This window comes from Parus major, chromosome 11 (genome assembly GCF_001522545.3).
Source record: "Parus major isolate Abel chromosome 11, Parus_major1.1, whole genome shotgun sequence".
Lineage (NCBI taxonomy): Eukaryota > Metazoa > Chordata > Aves > Passeriformes > Paridae > Parus > Parus major.
In genome coordinates, this window is record NC_031780.1 from 10,292,791 (window position 1) to 10,307,399 (window position 14,609).

The 14,609-nt window shown below is 41.3% G+C and overlaps 1 long non-coding RNA gene across 1 annotated transcript in view; it reads right to left on the reverse strand.

Annotated features, from left to right (window-relative positions):
• The window catches only part of LOC117244969, a 38,209-nt gene that overhangs the window by 18,770 nt on the left and 4,830 nt on the right, over nucleotides 1-14,609 (reverse strand). The window contains exon 2 of the long non-coding RNA XR_004499001.1: nucleotides 14,467-14,522. This is a non-coding gene — a long non-coding RNA (uncharacterized LOC117244969). The remainder of the gene's footprint in view (nucleotides 1-14,466; nucleotides 14,523-14,609) is intronic.

The following is a 14,609-nucleotide window of genomic DNA, read 5'->3' on the forward strand; positions in this document are numbered from 1 at the left end:
TTTTGGTTTCGTTTAAGAAGACTGACCTTACTGATGACACTGAAGCTGCTACACCAATTATGTTTAACACTGCAGCTTCAGGTGTATTCAGAAGCCAGCCTAAAGTTAATATAGTGCATTTTCAAAGTTACTATACAGGGCATGTTTAGAACTCCAAATGGAAGCCATTCCCTTTGCTCAGCATGTGAGATAAACCTGTTAAATTAGAGATTTGTTTGTATTCTGAGCAGGTAAGAAGAAAACAGCATACCTTCTGCAGTTCAAGGATTGTATTTCTATAGTGGCCTACTGTACGTTTGCACTCTGGTACCATATTTACATTTTTAACTCTTGTGCATTCTGCAAGTAGCAGGAGGAACTGTTCTGTTAAAGCCTTTTGGTAAAAAGAAAAGCATTTCTACAGTGATTAGACTTGTTTAGATTTTATTAAATTCAGAAATCACAATTCATTCGCAAACAACTGTGTTTGCCAGAATCTATATGCACGGGGGTTTTGTTGATAGGCAAAGTCTGAGTAGCAGAACTCTAACATCTGATTTTCCAAACCTCTTTTGATCATAATATGGTGTCCATCAAAGGCACATTTAGCAACTACCTTTAGTCATGGTTGAAGTCTTCAGACAGCTGCCCCATGTAAATGATAAATAATGGCAAGAAAACCAGTTTTCAATGAATACAAGTGTAAACTGCTAGCTTGGTCAGAATCCAAGGTTACAGAGTGATGCTGAGCCACATCAGCACAGAGATTATGGAAGAGATGCAACCTTGCACTGTGGAGGGCACCTCGGTTGTGTTTCATATGTATTCTTCACAATTCTTACAAGGGATGGTTCCAGCCCAGGAACAAAACCAGTCTTGCTCCAAGGGTATTGTATGTAAAGATTAACAGTGTCAAATGGTGACAGCGCTATCGTAAATTCCAAGCACACAAAAACTAAGATGTTAAATCCTATCTCTATAACTTCTGTTCCTCTCAATGCGAAATTCAGAAGGTGTTGAATGGAAGTGATCACAGAAAGTAGTAGCTTGATTGATAAAGTCCCTATCTGGTCATTTACGATCTGGCTGAAGGAGAAGCAGCTTTTGCCAGACAGAAAAGCAATTAATCTGCAAACAAGCCGAGGAACAGCAGGGCTGTGCATTGGAGTCTCAGGCTGCTGGGAGCTCATGAGAGGAGATAAGACTGCAGCCTGCTATTTATTGTACATTTTAATTAAGTGCTTGTTAACGGCAGTTATCTTAACAGTCATAAAATTACTGTTGTAATGCATTTTGTTTGAGGAAAAAAAAAATGGAGGGAGCCGAAGGACTTTATGAAAGCAGTCACAGATTGCTTTCACTTTAAATCAAAGAATAAATTCTGAAGAGGAGGGATGTTGCAATGATCTAAGCCGAGCCACTAATGGTTATTTAATGTGGCCATCAGTGTTTGTAAGTCCCTAGCATACGGAACATACACAATAGCCTCCAAACCCTCTTTAACACTTATTTGAGATGACAGGAAAAATGAAACCGTTTGTGCTTTCAATGGAAAAGCAATCATTGGTACATTATATTCTGCTTGCCCTATCATGCTAATGCATGGTAAAAATGTCACCAAATGTATTTAAGGACCTGATGGAGTGTTGCTGTTTGATTCCTGTTACTGGGCTGATTAATAAAAATCTTCAATTTGTATGTAAATGCAGTGGGGTTTCATATCATCCGCATACCTGCACCTGGAGAAAATAATAAACTGAAGTTTAATGCAGCAATTATAAGCATTTATGGAACTCTTTAAAGAGGCTGCCTGACTCCCCTGACCATCAAGATGAGATATTCACAGAGGAATATTACTGATGCTCAGACAAGCAGGGCTGCAGATGGTCCCCAGTGCAAATGCTGCCAATGCAGATTAACTCACTGACTCATACTCACTTTGGTACAACAATGTAAGCTACTTATTGTTAGACAAAAGTGTCATATTTTTCCCTACATCTGAAATAAAATCAAATTGAACTGTTCTTTGGAGTAGTGGGAAGGGTGGTAATTAACATTTCAAATGAGGACTGTTTGCATCATTTACACTTTTCCTGACATCACTTAATTCCCCTGTGCATATGTTCCCATGACAACATCATCACCACAGATAAAAATTGCATTGGTACAACAGAAACTCTTCAAGATATATGACAACAGCTGTTTGTTTATTTTTTAAGAATCCCTCTAATGATCTTCAGACTTTTAACCAGCGACCCCCTAATGGCTGATCCTTAATAAAACAAAGTATGCAGCTATTTGCATCTTCACAGATGGATATTGGAACGGGTTTGTGGTTTGGGTACTAATAGAATAATAAGTACCATGTATCGGATATGGTCATGTGGAGGAATACATTACAACATGGGCAGATATCAGCTTTGATGTATGCCCATGCACAAGCTCTGCTCACACAGCAATCCTTGATTAAGTGCATGAGACATAGATGTTCTTAGTTTGTTGTAACCATTTGCTAATTTGCATTTGCAAATTTCAGTGAATGTGCTCCAAATGAAAAACAAACATATTCAACTAAAATCCCTGTGAGACACTCCACTAGTAAAATATTGTTCTATTGTTTAAACGCTGTATTTTTATTGGAGTGCAGTTCTTCACGATTAGCAGGGTACCAATATGTTTTAATGACTGTGATGCTTCTCACAGATTACAGCCAAAAAATGAAATCAATGAACTACCAAAAGCACAACTATAATTAGTCTTTCATTTAATAGTCCCAGACAAGGCTTTAACTTATCCCATCCACAACTAAGTGCTCTGTTGACACTGAAGAGCTGTTTTTATGCTGCTTCCCAGGGTGCATGATCAAACCACTCTCCTTAAGGAAGTGGAAGATCACCCTTTTTTTCAAACCAGCCTCCAGCTTGTCACCAAACAATAGTTTTCAGGCCCAGCTGTGGCACATTTGGCTGGCACACAACATGCACTGCCTGAAAAGCTACTCCCTGCTCCTCTGAGGCAAAGGGAAATGAATGTCCTGCTCAGGGACTCCTCCAGTACTTGACCAAAAAGCACACCAGAAGTCAATTTTGGGCCTGCTTTTTCACAAGCAACTGCTCTAGAAGCAACTTCTTAGCATGTGCATTGGCAAACTGAATAAATCCTTTGCAAGAAAGCCTCTCCCTCCAGATACAGCTCTAAATTCAGATTGCAAGCAATTTTTTAACTGCCAAGAGAGAGGCATTGGTATTCGAGGTCTCCAGACTGAAAGAGAAGTCAGAATCCATTCTGAGGGAAGGGAACTTGGCAATTACCCACCAAACCATTGTTTGTTTTGCCACCCTAAATAGCAAGTGTAGCTTCAGACAATCAGCAGCACAATAGTGTCGTGCTGCAGAGGAAGAGCTGTACCACCGAGATGCTTCACAGAGCCATCAGTCACTATAGTCTCTGCTCAGCGACACGCCAGACAATGGCAGAAGCCAACCAGAAGGTCAGTGAAAGCAGCCCCAATTTCCTGACATGCTCACAGAGATTATCTGCTTTTCAGCCAGTGTTCCATTCAACCTGATAAAAATAAAAATTAAAAAAAATTCTATTGCATCTGCAGCCGATGAACTTTCAAGAATTCTACTCCTGCTGTGGTTTGATGTGTCCTACTAAACACAAGTGCCATTATTCCTTCCTACCACTCTGCTCACCAGTGCCATTCTGGAAGGATGAGGGAGGAAGATGAAGCATCATCATCACCAGACTGACACAGTGACTAAAATGATGAGCTATATCATCAGTGCTTCAGCTAAACTCCATCAAACTAAATGGGAACTCTATTGTTATTTCCAGCAGACTTTGGAATAGAAACCTGAAGTCTCAGCCAACTCCACCTGTGCAGTTCTGCCAGTCTTTTGGGGAGAAACCACCCTGGCACCTGTGCCCTGCTAGTGCACTCCCCTTGCACACCCCTGCACAAAGAGCTGATATTGCAGAACCACAGAGCTGACAGGAGCAAAACCTGTGATACACAGCACTTTATGTGCTCTCAACAGAACTGGCAACTAAATTCAGATGATAAAGTCTTTATTGACAGTGAAAATACAAGAAACTGAAAAGCCAGCTTTCACATCCCACACAGGCTCTGCAGCAATTACTAAAAAAAATAGGTATATGCCATCAATGAAAGATAAACATCTGTACAGAAAAAAAATTGTCCTTAAATAATGTACTAAGATATGCTTTCAATACCTAAAAAACCCCACCCCTATGATAAAATACTGGATTCCTGAGGATTTTTTGGACTCTTAGACAGGAAGTCCAGTTTATAGTCATCACTTAAATTCTACTGTCCTCTTCACTACCGCTAAGGCCACCCAGACATTTGCATGCTCATCTAATTATATTTGTTAGAGCAGGTATTTGTAAGGCAGTGTAGTACAGGCTGTAGAGTCGATATAGTAACAGCAGCACAAACATGCCCTACTTCTGCACAGCACAGGGCTGGCCTAGCTGGCAGTGTGACTGTGGAACAAGCTGCAGCTTTCGGGTGTGCTGTTAACTCCACGCTAATTACTGCATGTTCCTGTGAGGCCAGGGAGCTTACTCTTACGCAAAACACAGCAAACCACCTCCCACAAATGCACTTGGACACCTAGTAGCTTTACCAGTAAAACAAATTAAACATGCTTGGGACACACTGCAGGGCACCAAGGCTGGATGGACACAGAGCTCACATCTCTGCACTGCCAGAGCAAACCCCATCCTGCCCCAGCTCCCAGCCACAGGCTTCAGCACAGGGCAGCTGGCAGTGGCCAGAAACCATCCAGAACCCTCCTGAGAACTTCCCAGCATGGCTTTCCACGTGCCAGTGCTTGGGAATGCTCTCTGCTGTTGCTCAATTTCCTGCTCTAATCTTAGCCTTCATGTCTGTGGGGGGGAGCAGGGTGAGCACCAAACCTATTTGGCAGTCACTCTTCCATGCAGGTAAGCATTTTTCTACTCCTGGGTGTGAGAAATATCAGCACATTTGCATTAAATTAATTATCGGCAGAGTTAAAAGTAGCAGAACTGTTTAGACAGGGCTGTAAAACTCTTCTCCATTTGGAAACTAGGTTTTGCTGTTCTTCTACACCATGTTCAATGGTTTAGTGTATTATTCCCTGTTGAAGTTCAGGACTCTACATGGTTTGGTGGAAAAGAATGGGTCTTATTACTCAGAGTTTTATTTTAGCTTTAAATGACCACTGTAAGGATAAATTGCCTTGAAAAATACCTCCAAATCATTAGAAATACTTCCTAACCTTGCCATAAAGATTTCTTTTACCACTGTGACCTTAATGAAAATGTTTCCCTCAAGAATTGTGGAGAGTTTTATGAGAAAGCAACAACAAAACATTGAGAAACCTTGGCAACATTGAGGGGGAGAAAGATCAATAATAAAAAGAAAAAAAACAAATCTAAACAAATAAAATAATCTCTCAGAAAAAAGGCCAATACCAACTTTTAAGATGACCAAAGTCTAATATCCTCTCATTTGTAAGTTTAATTTGTTTTCTGTACTATTTTTGTCTGACTGAACTGCTATTATGTGAAGTACAGGAAAAAAGGTCTTTTACTTAGAAGAATTCCTGACCAACTTTCTCTTAAATATGATATTCTTGGGAAAACAGGATATCGCTTTAATAGATGGAAAGAACAGTCCACAGCCACAATACACAAAACCTGATCTACAGCCTTAGCTAACCCACTGCTTCACACATGCCTGGTTTTCAGAATGTGACGTATTCCCTAAAAGGCACTGACTGCCATCAGACACCTCCTCAAACGTGAGGCATCAGTTTGGGTACCCTGCCAAAACCTCTGCCTTCCATTTCCATAAACCCCCTCAAGCTACCTCCATAAAAAGTGTAAATACAGTGACCAAGGGAACAGCACTAAAGGCATAACCCTAAAGAGGGTGAGAAACTGTCACAGCCACTCACAGCCAGAGAACATTCTGGAGAAAACCTGATCCCACTGATATCCACAGGTCTTCTGTGCTCTGTTCCAGAGGACCAGGATTTCTCTCTGTAGGCACACTTTGGCTATTAAATGTACAGCCTGACACCCCTAAAATATGCCACATATGCCACATATGCCATGTAGTCTTAAATCAGATAATTCCACTAAAAATAACCACTCTTCCTTGATCTTCAAGGCAAATGACTGCTATTTTGCTGCAGTAGAAGCTGCATTCAAAAACACCACCACACAATATAAAGGGATTTCCAGTTAGGGCCAAGTGAGCAGTGTCCCAGGAGGCTTATGCAGGTCCAGGATGTCCCAAGTGGACTCACACAGGTCCATGATCCCAGCTCAGACGTGTCCCAGGGGCTGGGGGAGCTGGCTGATTTCAGTATACAGCCACAGAAGCAGCTTCCTTCAAGCTGCCACTCTAGGCTGGCCTGCATCTTCCCTGCTAAGAAGCTATTCATGACATAAGGTCTGGAAAAGGAAGGGTCAAGAGAAAGCACTTGTGGTTTTGGTGCATTTCCCACATTCATTCAAACACTTGTATTTCATTAAGTATTATGACTGGATGTTTGGCTTTTCAGAAAAAATCCCAATGTTTTCAATTAGATTTTGTTAAGATTTTTATTCAATGGAAAAGCTTTTTCCCTGTCTCAAAAACTAAATTCTTCTGTGCAAAAAATGTCCAGCTTTGAGCTGATTGACAGTTCTGGAAGGGATGGAGAAACATATTCACAGTTCTTTCACCAACTGATGCACTGAGTCTTTGCTTTAACAGGTCTGAGACCTTATAAATGTTTGGAGTGGAAGCTATGGAACTAAATAAAACAAAGTCTTACCTTTTTATCTCCTAACATGCCCACTTTTAGGAGATATCTATCCATCTACATTTCACATTTCTTTGCAGAAAAATATTCTATTTCTATGCAGAAGAGTACATTCAAGGCTTGATATAATGACTGATATTTTTTCAGAGAGCCTAAAGTGCCCTGCAGGTTTTACAGACCTGATTATATAGACAGGGAACATTTTATCAACCTCTGAATTCAGGTATCTCAAACATGGAAGACAGCAACCATTTAATATGGTACCACATTACCCATATATGAGTTGAGGATACTTAAAAAAAAAACCAAACAGTAACTAACTTAAACTAATCAAACTCTAGCCAATGCAACAAAAGTTGCACACCTTCTGCTAGAAGCACATACATTTCTTTAGTGAAATGGTCACAATCTCAACACTACATGTTACTGAGAAATTTATTATCTCCTCCATCCAGTGTCCCTCCTCGTTCCCATCACTAGCTATTACATTGATTCAGCAACTGACTCCAAGGGAAAAATACCACTCACTAATTACCATAGAGTGGTGTTCATTCAGCACTTCAGTTTTCCTTGGAGGCTTCTTACCCAAACATTAACCCTCAACCAAACCAACCTCAGCTGTTTCAACATTCTCTTTCCTTTTTTTTTAAATATGTATATAAAACAGAAGAACCAGACCAGTTGCAGTCAGGCTTCTTGGCAATTTAACATTTTTAACCAAAGTAATTTATAAATTATGCCAGCAGAATATTTATTTATATGAAGAATTTTGTGGGTTATTTTAAAGGTGGGATTGGAACTGCTTTTATGCAGTAAGTGACTGAGAAATCTCTGAATGTTGTCTTGTATAAACTTCACGCCAGCAGCAATGCTACAGAACAATTTTGCTTTTGTCGAGGACGTACGTACGTTTTAATTAAATATACTTTAATTATGAAACAGTCGCTTATATAGCTACACAAACCCAAAACGGTTTGGGTGTTAGCTTTTTTTTGATCTGTTCTAATATAAAAGATAGTGTAATTCAAACATAACAAAACCAGAGTGCTCTTCTCTCTGCAGTAGGAGGGGAAAGACACCCAGCAGGAACTAAAGGAGAACTTGAAAGGCTCGGTGCTGGCTGCCTATCGGGGTCCCCACTATTTGCATACCAAAGGTAGCAGACATCTGGGGGCGAGTCTGTGCGGGGCCTCACTGCCTCTTTGCGGGCCTGTGCCCAGGGAATTCCTCCCCAGCCAGGAACGGGGCTTCCAGCCCTTTCATGCTGCTCTGGCCTGTTTACCTACCATAACGGGGTCAGAGCACAGGAAGAGATCTTAACCCCACGTTTGAGGCGGAGAATGCTGCAAACCTGCAAGGACCTGGCCACATGTGGGATTCAGTGAGCGGCTCTGCCAACCGGCGCTAACGCAAACCCCAAATGTAGAACAAAACTCTTCTGCTAAAATCATGCTTTGAGACTAAAGGCACGCTGGAGAAGTGCTCTGGGACATTATAACAGGCATCACAGAAATACTGAGTACTCTTTTTCCGGGGTATTTTTAAAAAATTACTGAAGAGCAAGATGTTACCCCTCTGCCATGTACACTGTATTTTCCATGCTTGCATCAATTACATAGTCATGTAAGAATGGTCACACATAAAGATACACTCTCAGAGTGAAGACCACATTATTTTTTAATTTTCTGGACATGTTTTAGGGATGCTTCCTCCCTTCCCCAGCTGACCATGGAATCACTGCACAGCCTCACAGGGCTTTGCTGTCCTTGGACATCCTCCAACTCTGGACACTCCAGAGTGAAAAGTCAAGTAGAGAAAGGAGAACACAAAGATGAAGGCACTGAGAGGAAGGAAACGATCAAATATCACAATCCCAACAAGCCATTACTTTTCTCTGGGATCAGCTAGAGGGTTAGTAATGTGCTTCTAAACTCCATGCATAACAATAGTAGCAAATTACTAACAAATTAGTAAAAGTGGCAAAAGAATGACTACCAAATGGAGTCCTTGAAATCCCAAGCTTGAATATTTCACTCTAAATTTCACTCAAAGGAGATACTAAACAACAGTTTTGAAAAACACTGTTTTGCACAGACTGACAAGAATTGTGACCAGACATGCAATACTGGGGGGTTGGAGTGCACAAATGCACTATTTTAAACCATGGCTTATCAGCAGGACAGCTGGCCAGGCACTACAGCATTCGAGACTTTTTTTAAAGGGAAATATCTCAATAAAATTTACCTGCTGTAAAACCAGTTTAAAAAATTTGTGTATGTTTTTTTAATGGAATTCCAGCTCCAGTGCATCAAGTGGCATGTCTTAGTGAAATTAAGCACTCTTGTTTTTCAGTCAACAATTATTCAGGTTATGTTTGATACCTATAATAGAAAAGAACAATTGATACTAAAGGAATATAGCAATTAAACCACTAGAGCTAAATTTACACATCCTTACAATTTGTTTTAGGATTGGGTTTTCTGTGATGCAATCTCCACCAAAATGTCTTCACAAAGATTCTCTTGCAATGTGTCACAGTGGAAGGTGGCAAAAGTTTTCACCACCTCTGTTCAAAAGCTGCACTTAATCCTGGGGAAACTTTGAGACTTGTGGAGGTCAGAGCTCTCTGTTCAGAGGCTCCAGGTGACCCAGTCAGAGCCATCTTTGCCATGATCTCCCAGTTGCTCTTGAAACAGATAATGCCTACAAAAACTAATGTGATTTGAAAATGTATCACCTTTCTACTGAAATGTTCTAGTAGGAAGGTGTATTTTATTCACCTTGCAGTCCTATCCCCAAACTAAATCCAGAAGCAAGTACGGTAGAAGCTTCCACAGCAAGTATTTGGGGCAAGTATCACAACCAGAGGACTGCTGTTGCTGTTCTGAAAGCAGGTGCTGAGATCTCCATGTAGATGCACAGATCTCAGAAGCATGATCTGGCCCCCGGACATGATAGGTTTCCTATAAAGAACAGTGTTACCATAATCCTTCCCTTGTCATGAAATATTCAATTTTCTTTTTCATTCTTACAAAATAAAATGCTAAATTACCTAGTTTAGTAGGTCAATGTCAAAACTTATGATGAAAAAGAATCTTCCTAAGAGAGTTTCTTAAAACCTGTATAATCAGGTCGGTAATGCTGCCCACAGGGAAAACCCATTAGCAGAAATCTCTAACACATTTCAAAAAGCTAAACCTAAGTGGATTGTGGGTATGCCTGTTTGCTGCACTGCAAGCAGCCCAAGTCATCTGAAAATGTTGCTCCATCTCAGTGCACTGGTTTCCCTCTGCACATACTTGGTGTAGAAATCTGATCCTGCAGCCAGTAGGCAGATTTTGTGAAGATGAGGAAATTAGATTGCATCTTCCTCACGTAACTAGAAGACATTCTGTAGCTGATTTCAAGGGTTAAACTCTCCTCCTGGACTTCAATACTCAGAAATTCTATGCACTCTCTTTTTAGAGTACTCTTCCTTCCTATCCGCTAACACAATAGGGAAAGCTTTGTTATCATTAATCATCTTCAGAGCCCTGGGGATTCTCTGAGTACTACAACTGCTGCAGCCTCCCTGGAAAAACCCACAGAGACGTGCACCAACATTTCTGTCAGAGTTCACTCGTGCAAATTTTCATTAATAACTGGATTTACAAGCTGGGGACACGGTTAATGCTTCATCTGAAGTCAAAGAAACTAAATCTTTGATAATTACCACCGAAATCAATATTTTTAACTAAAGTATTTGAACTCTTTTTGCTAAGAGGATCTGAAGGGAGGAAAGAGACAGATTTTTCAGCATAAAACCAAGTAATGTTTTACACTGCACACAACACCACTACATATTAGGAAAGCTAGGATAGGCTTTGTAAATAGAGATGGAAATTTATCAAAAATTATACATTTTTGAGAGACAATGATTGTGCCTTAGCAGAGAACAATTAACCCAGACTAAACACCTTAAAAATCAGCTACTGTATAAGTTTAGCAGCAATTATTTGACTAATTCATCTTGTCAGCCTCCTTACAAATAGTCCCCAAAGAAAAGCAGCCTGTCTTGTAATTTCTGGAGACTTTGAAGGAAAAGGATATCCTGTAGAAATTAAAGAAAAGCAACATGGCTGAGAAAATACTTGTAAATAAGTCATCAACATTCTGATTAGATCACTAACTCCTTGGTCTAAATGTCTTGTTTTTTCATGCATTCAGCTACTTAAAACTAATTTAAAAAAATAAGTGCAGGAATAAACAAAGACAAGAATGTAGTCCTGATTTCTCAAAGTCTTTTTATCTGTAGGTGCAAATTCTGCATTTATTTACTGAGCTGTTTCCCCAAGTTAATGCCCACTCTTCATAGAGCTATAGTGCCAGCAGTGATATACCCAATACCCTATCTGAAACTGAAAGATACAATCCTCAGATGGGAAGAAGTGATTTTTAAAAACTCTTCACACAACACTTGTGAATTCCATAAACAATCCAGAAACACAATTCTGTAACTAAAAATAAACCAACAGCTTCTGACTGAGAGCCCAGTTTCAGCATCCCCAGTGCCATACACACTTACAGGGCATTTGTGCCTAAAACTGTGTGAGCACTAAGTAGTTGTGCAAGTGCATGTCAAAATAAATGTCCCTAACAATCCAAAAAATGGTTGTTTTTGTGCATAATTGCAGTAACTGCACATGCAGGTTAACTCCATAGCATTGCTTTTACTTGCCTATCCTTGTGCTACTACAATACTGATAATATGAATCTAATTTATTCTCACTGTTTATGCAGTTAACAAGCTGCTGTGTGTGTAAACAGAGGCCTGTGAGCTAAAACTTGGTGTCTTGCTCCACAGAAATTGCAAAAACCTCTGAAAAAGAGAAAGAAAAAACCTCTGCACTGGAGAGCAGACTGGTGTTCACTCCACTGAAAAACAGAAGGGAAGGAACAAGAACAAGCAACAAGAGATGACAGGAACAGTAAGACAGAGGGATTGGGCAGAGTGCTACAGAAATAACCTGGCACATGACACAATAGTTCATAGCAGTGAACAGTGGGACAATGGGCACATTTTACATCAGATTTATTAGAAGGGATTTTCAGTGTTTTCCTACTTCAGAAAAGCACAGAGAACATAAATACAGTAAGAAAAAGGAGATGGTGAGCAGATAGGGGCAAGTGACTACTGTGGTGGTCACTATGGACATATCTAAGGTAGATTGAGATGGACTGGGATAAGACATCTGACTAGGATGCAATAGAAGATGTTAACTAAGTGAGAAATCATCCCCTTTAACTCCAGGCTGTGTTCCCTCACCCATGAGACCTCTTTCCAAAGGAAACAGGCTATAAGGCACTTGTATGACACCACACCCTGGAGCAGGCACGTCTGAAAAGGGTGGTCTCATCAAGCACAGTGGCTTCAATCAGGCATCTTTGATCTGTCAGCCACCATGTTTTGGAGTCTGTTCATCCAGATGCTTTATCCCATCATTTAAAAGCTTTTTTAGACAACATTTTCTTCTCTCTTTTTGATTGATGTCCAGCCCAGCACATTATCCTTTCCTTTAAATTGATGTCACTTTCTTTAAGAGCCTAAGCATTACTCTAAACTGTGTTTTAATTGCTATTTATATGTCCCTCAAGTGTGCAGAATCATTTATTGTTCAGCAAAGGCCAGGACATTTTATAAACAAAATCCTCACTACTGAGAATGATAATATTAGCTGACAGCATCTGGATGCACTTTCAAAGCAAAGATTTTACTCTTGCAAGACAAAGCTAAAATCACAGATGGCATAAGCTGGTGTGAAACCTGCAGAAAGCTTTTTTCCCCCCCATTCTTCGAATACCATGGTAAGTTGGCGAGTAGGAGGAAAGTTAAAGCTTACATACATCCCAGCATGCCAACCCACGTCCTACTGAGATGCTTGACTGTCTATTGCTTCTAAGCAGCTGGAAAAACGTCAAACTGTCATCAGTGATTAAAATGGGATTTTATAGAAAGCATCATACGTATTGTCAGAATTTTAGAATTATTTTGTATGATGGAAATAAAAAAAATTTGCTAGTTTTGCTTCAAAACATATTTTCTTCACGTTTTCCTGTTTCACACTAGTACTTACTAAAGACTTACTAAATGATTCAGTAATTATGGACTTCACCTTGCTTTGGAGAGTTGGGGATTTACCCACCATGATTTTTTGCTGAAAAGCCTGTACCACTCATCAACAGCCTGGAATTGCACAGTTGTCTCCCCATCACCATTTCTGCCACTTGCTGTCTCCAGGCTCATTCCAGAGCACTTGAGAGGAGCTGCTGGTGCCTGTGATTTTGATCTCTGTGGCTCACCTGCAGCTCCCTGCCTTTCCCTCCCTCAGCTCAGGAAGTAACTAGCTCTGTTCCACAAACACCTTGTTGAGGACAAGAGGACCATGTATCCAAGGGCATACTGTATTAGCCTTTATTATTCAGTGCAAATCTTCAAACAGAGAACCCAGAGCCTCCTGACACCCATCTCTTCTTGTCATCATGCAACCCATCATTATTTGAATTTCCTTAACCTTGAGAGAAAGCTTGAGCATGAAACTCATTCATTTGAGCTCTCTGTTAGGTGACAAAATTTGTGTAAGCCTTTCCTGTGTATGTGCACCAGCCAAACTTGCCAATATTCATTGAACAAATGAATAAAACACCCATGTGAGCAGGACCTAGGAGACACTTGGCACTGGGTGGAAAGGGAAGATCTGAGAGTCTGGCAGCTGCCCTGTCCCTGGGTGACCACAGACTCTCCCCCAGCCTGACCCAGCCCAGGGCAGCACCCCTGGGACAGGAGCTGCTGTGCATGGGGCAGCACCAATGCATCAGGACAGGCTGTTCCACTGACACAGGCACCGGAGCCTTTGGGCATCACGGGACAGGGCTCCACACCACCCCCAGCTCAGCCCAGCTTAAGGGACCCAGGGCAGCCACCAGCAACACTGAGGGACTGGGTATGGCCAGCACTCAGACATCTTCAGTGGGACCAGGTGGAAGCAGAGGATTGTGGAGAGCAGCTCTCTGTGTGCGGATTGATTGGCAGCAGTTCAGTCTCCACAGGCTGGGCATGGCCACAGACCCTCTGAGATATCTGTGGGGTGACTCTGTCCCAGGGCCACCCCCAGCCCCACGGGGTGACTCCATCCCCAGACTCGTGGTGTGGTTCAACCCTAGGGCTGTACTCAGCCCTGCAAAGCACACTGTTCCCAGCACAGCCCCCAAACTCATGGGGTGACCCAGTCCCCAGTGCAGTCACCAGTCCCATGGGGTGATTCCCATCCCCAGCCCAGAGGTGGGGTGACCTTCACCCACCCTCTGCCAAGCTGAACTGCATCCTCCTGGGGACCATGAAATGGAAGCAAACCTGGATTGCTGGATTCTCCATGTCGTTTATGCTGGTAGGTCAGAGAGATAATTAGCTCATCTTGGAAAACAATGGGGACAGTTGGTAGGGGACAACAAAAAGAGCAACACAAAAATATAAACTCTATCATACCAATTACAATTCCTTGCTCTCTTTAGCCAGTTACTGCATCACTCTGAGTGTTAGGAAATGATCTGCATGGGGAAAATAAAGTGACCTTGTTGCAAACCCTTCCAAACAGAACAAAATTATGTAAATACGGCTCCTTACCCAATGTACCTGCAACCTTCTGCACCAGTGGTTAAACCTCAGCCAAACCCGGATCTCTGGAGAAAACAGAAGGTTAAAAAGTTAGTTTTTCTCACCTAGGCAGCACTGGATTTTTTTTAATCTCTCCTGGGACATACTGCAAT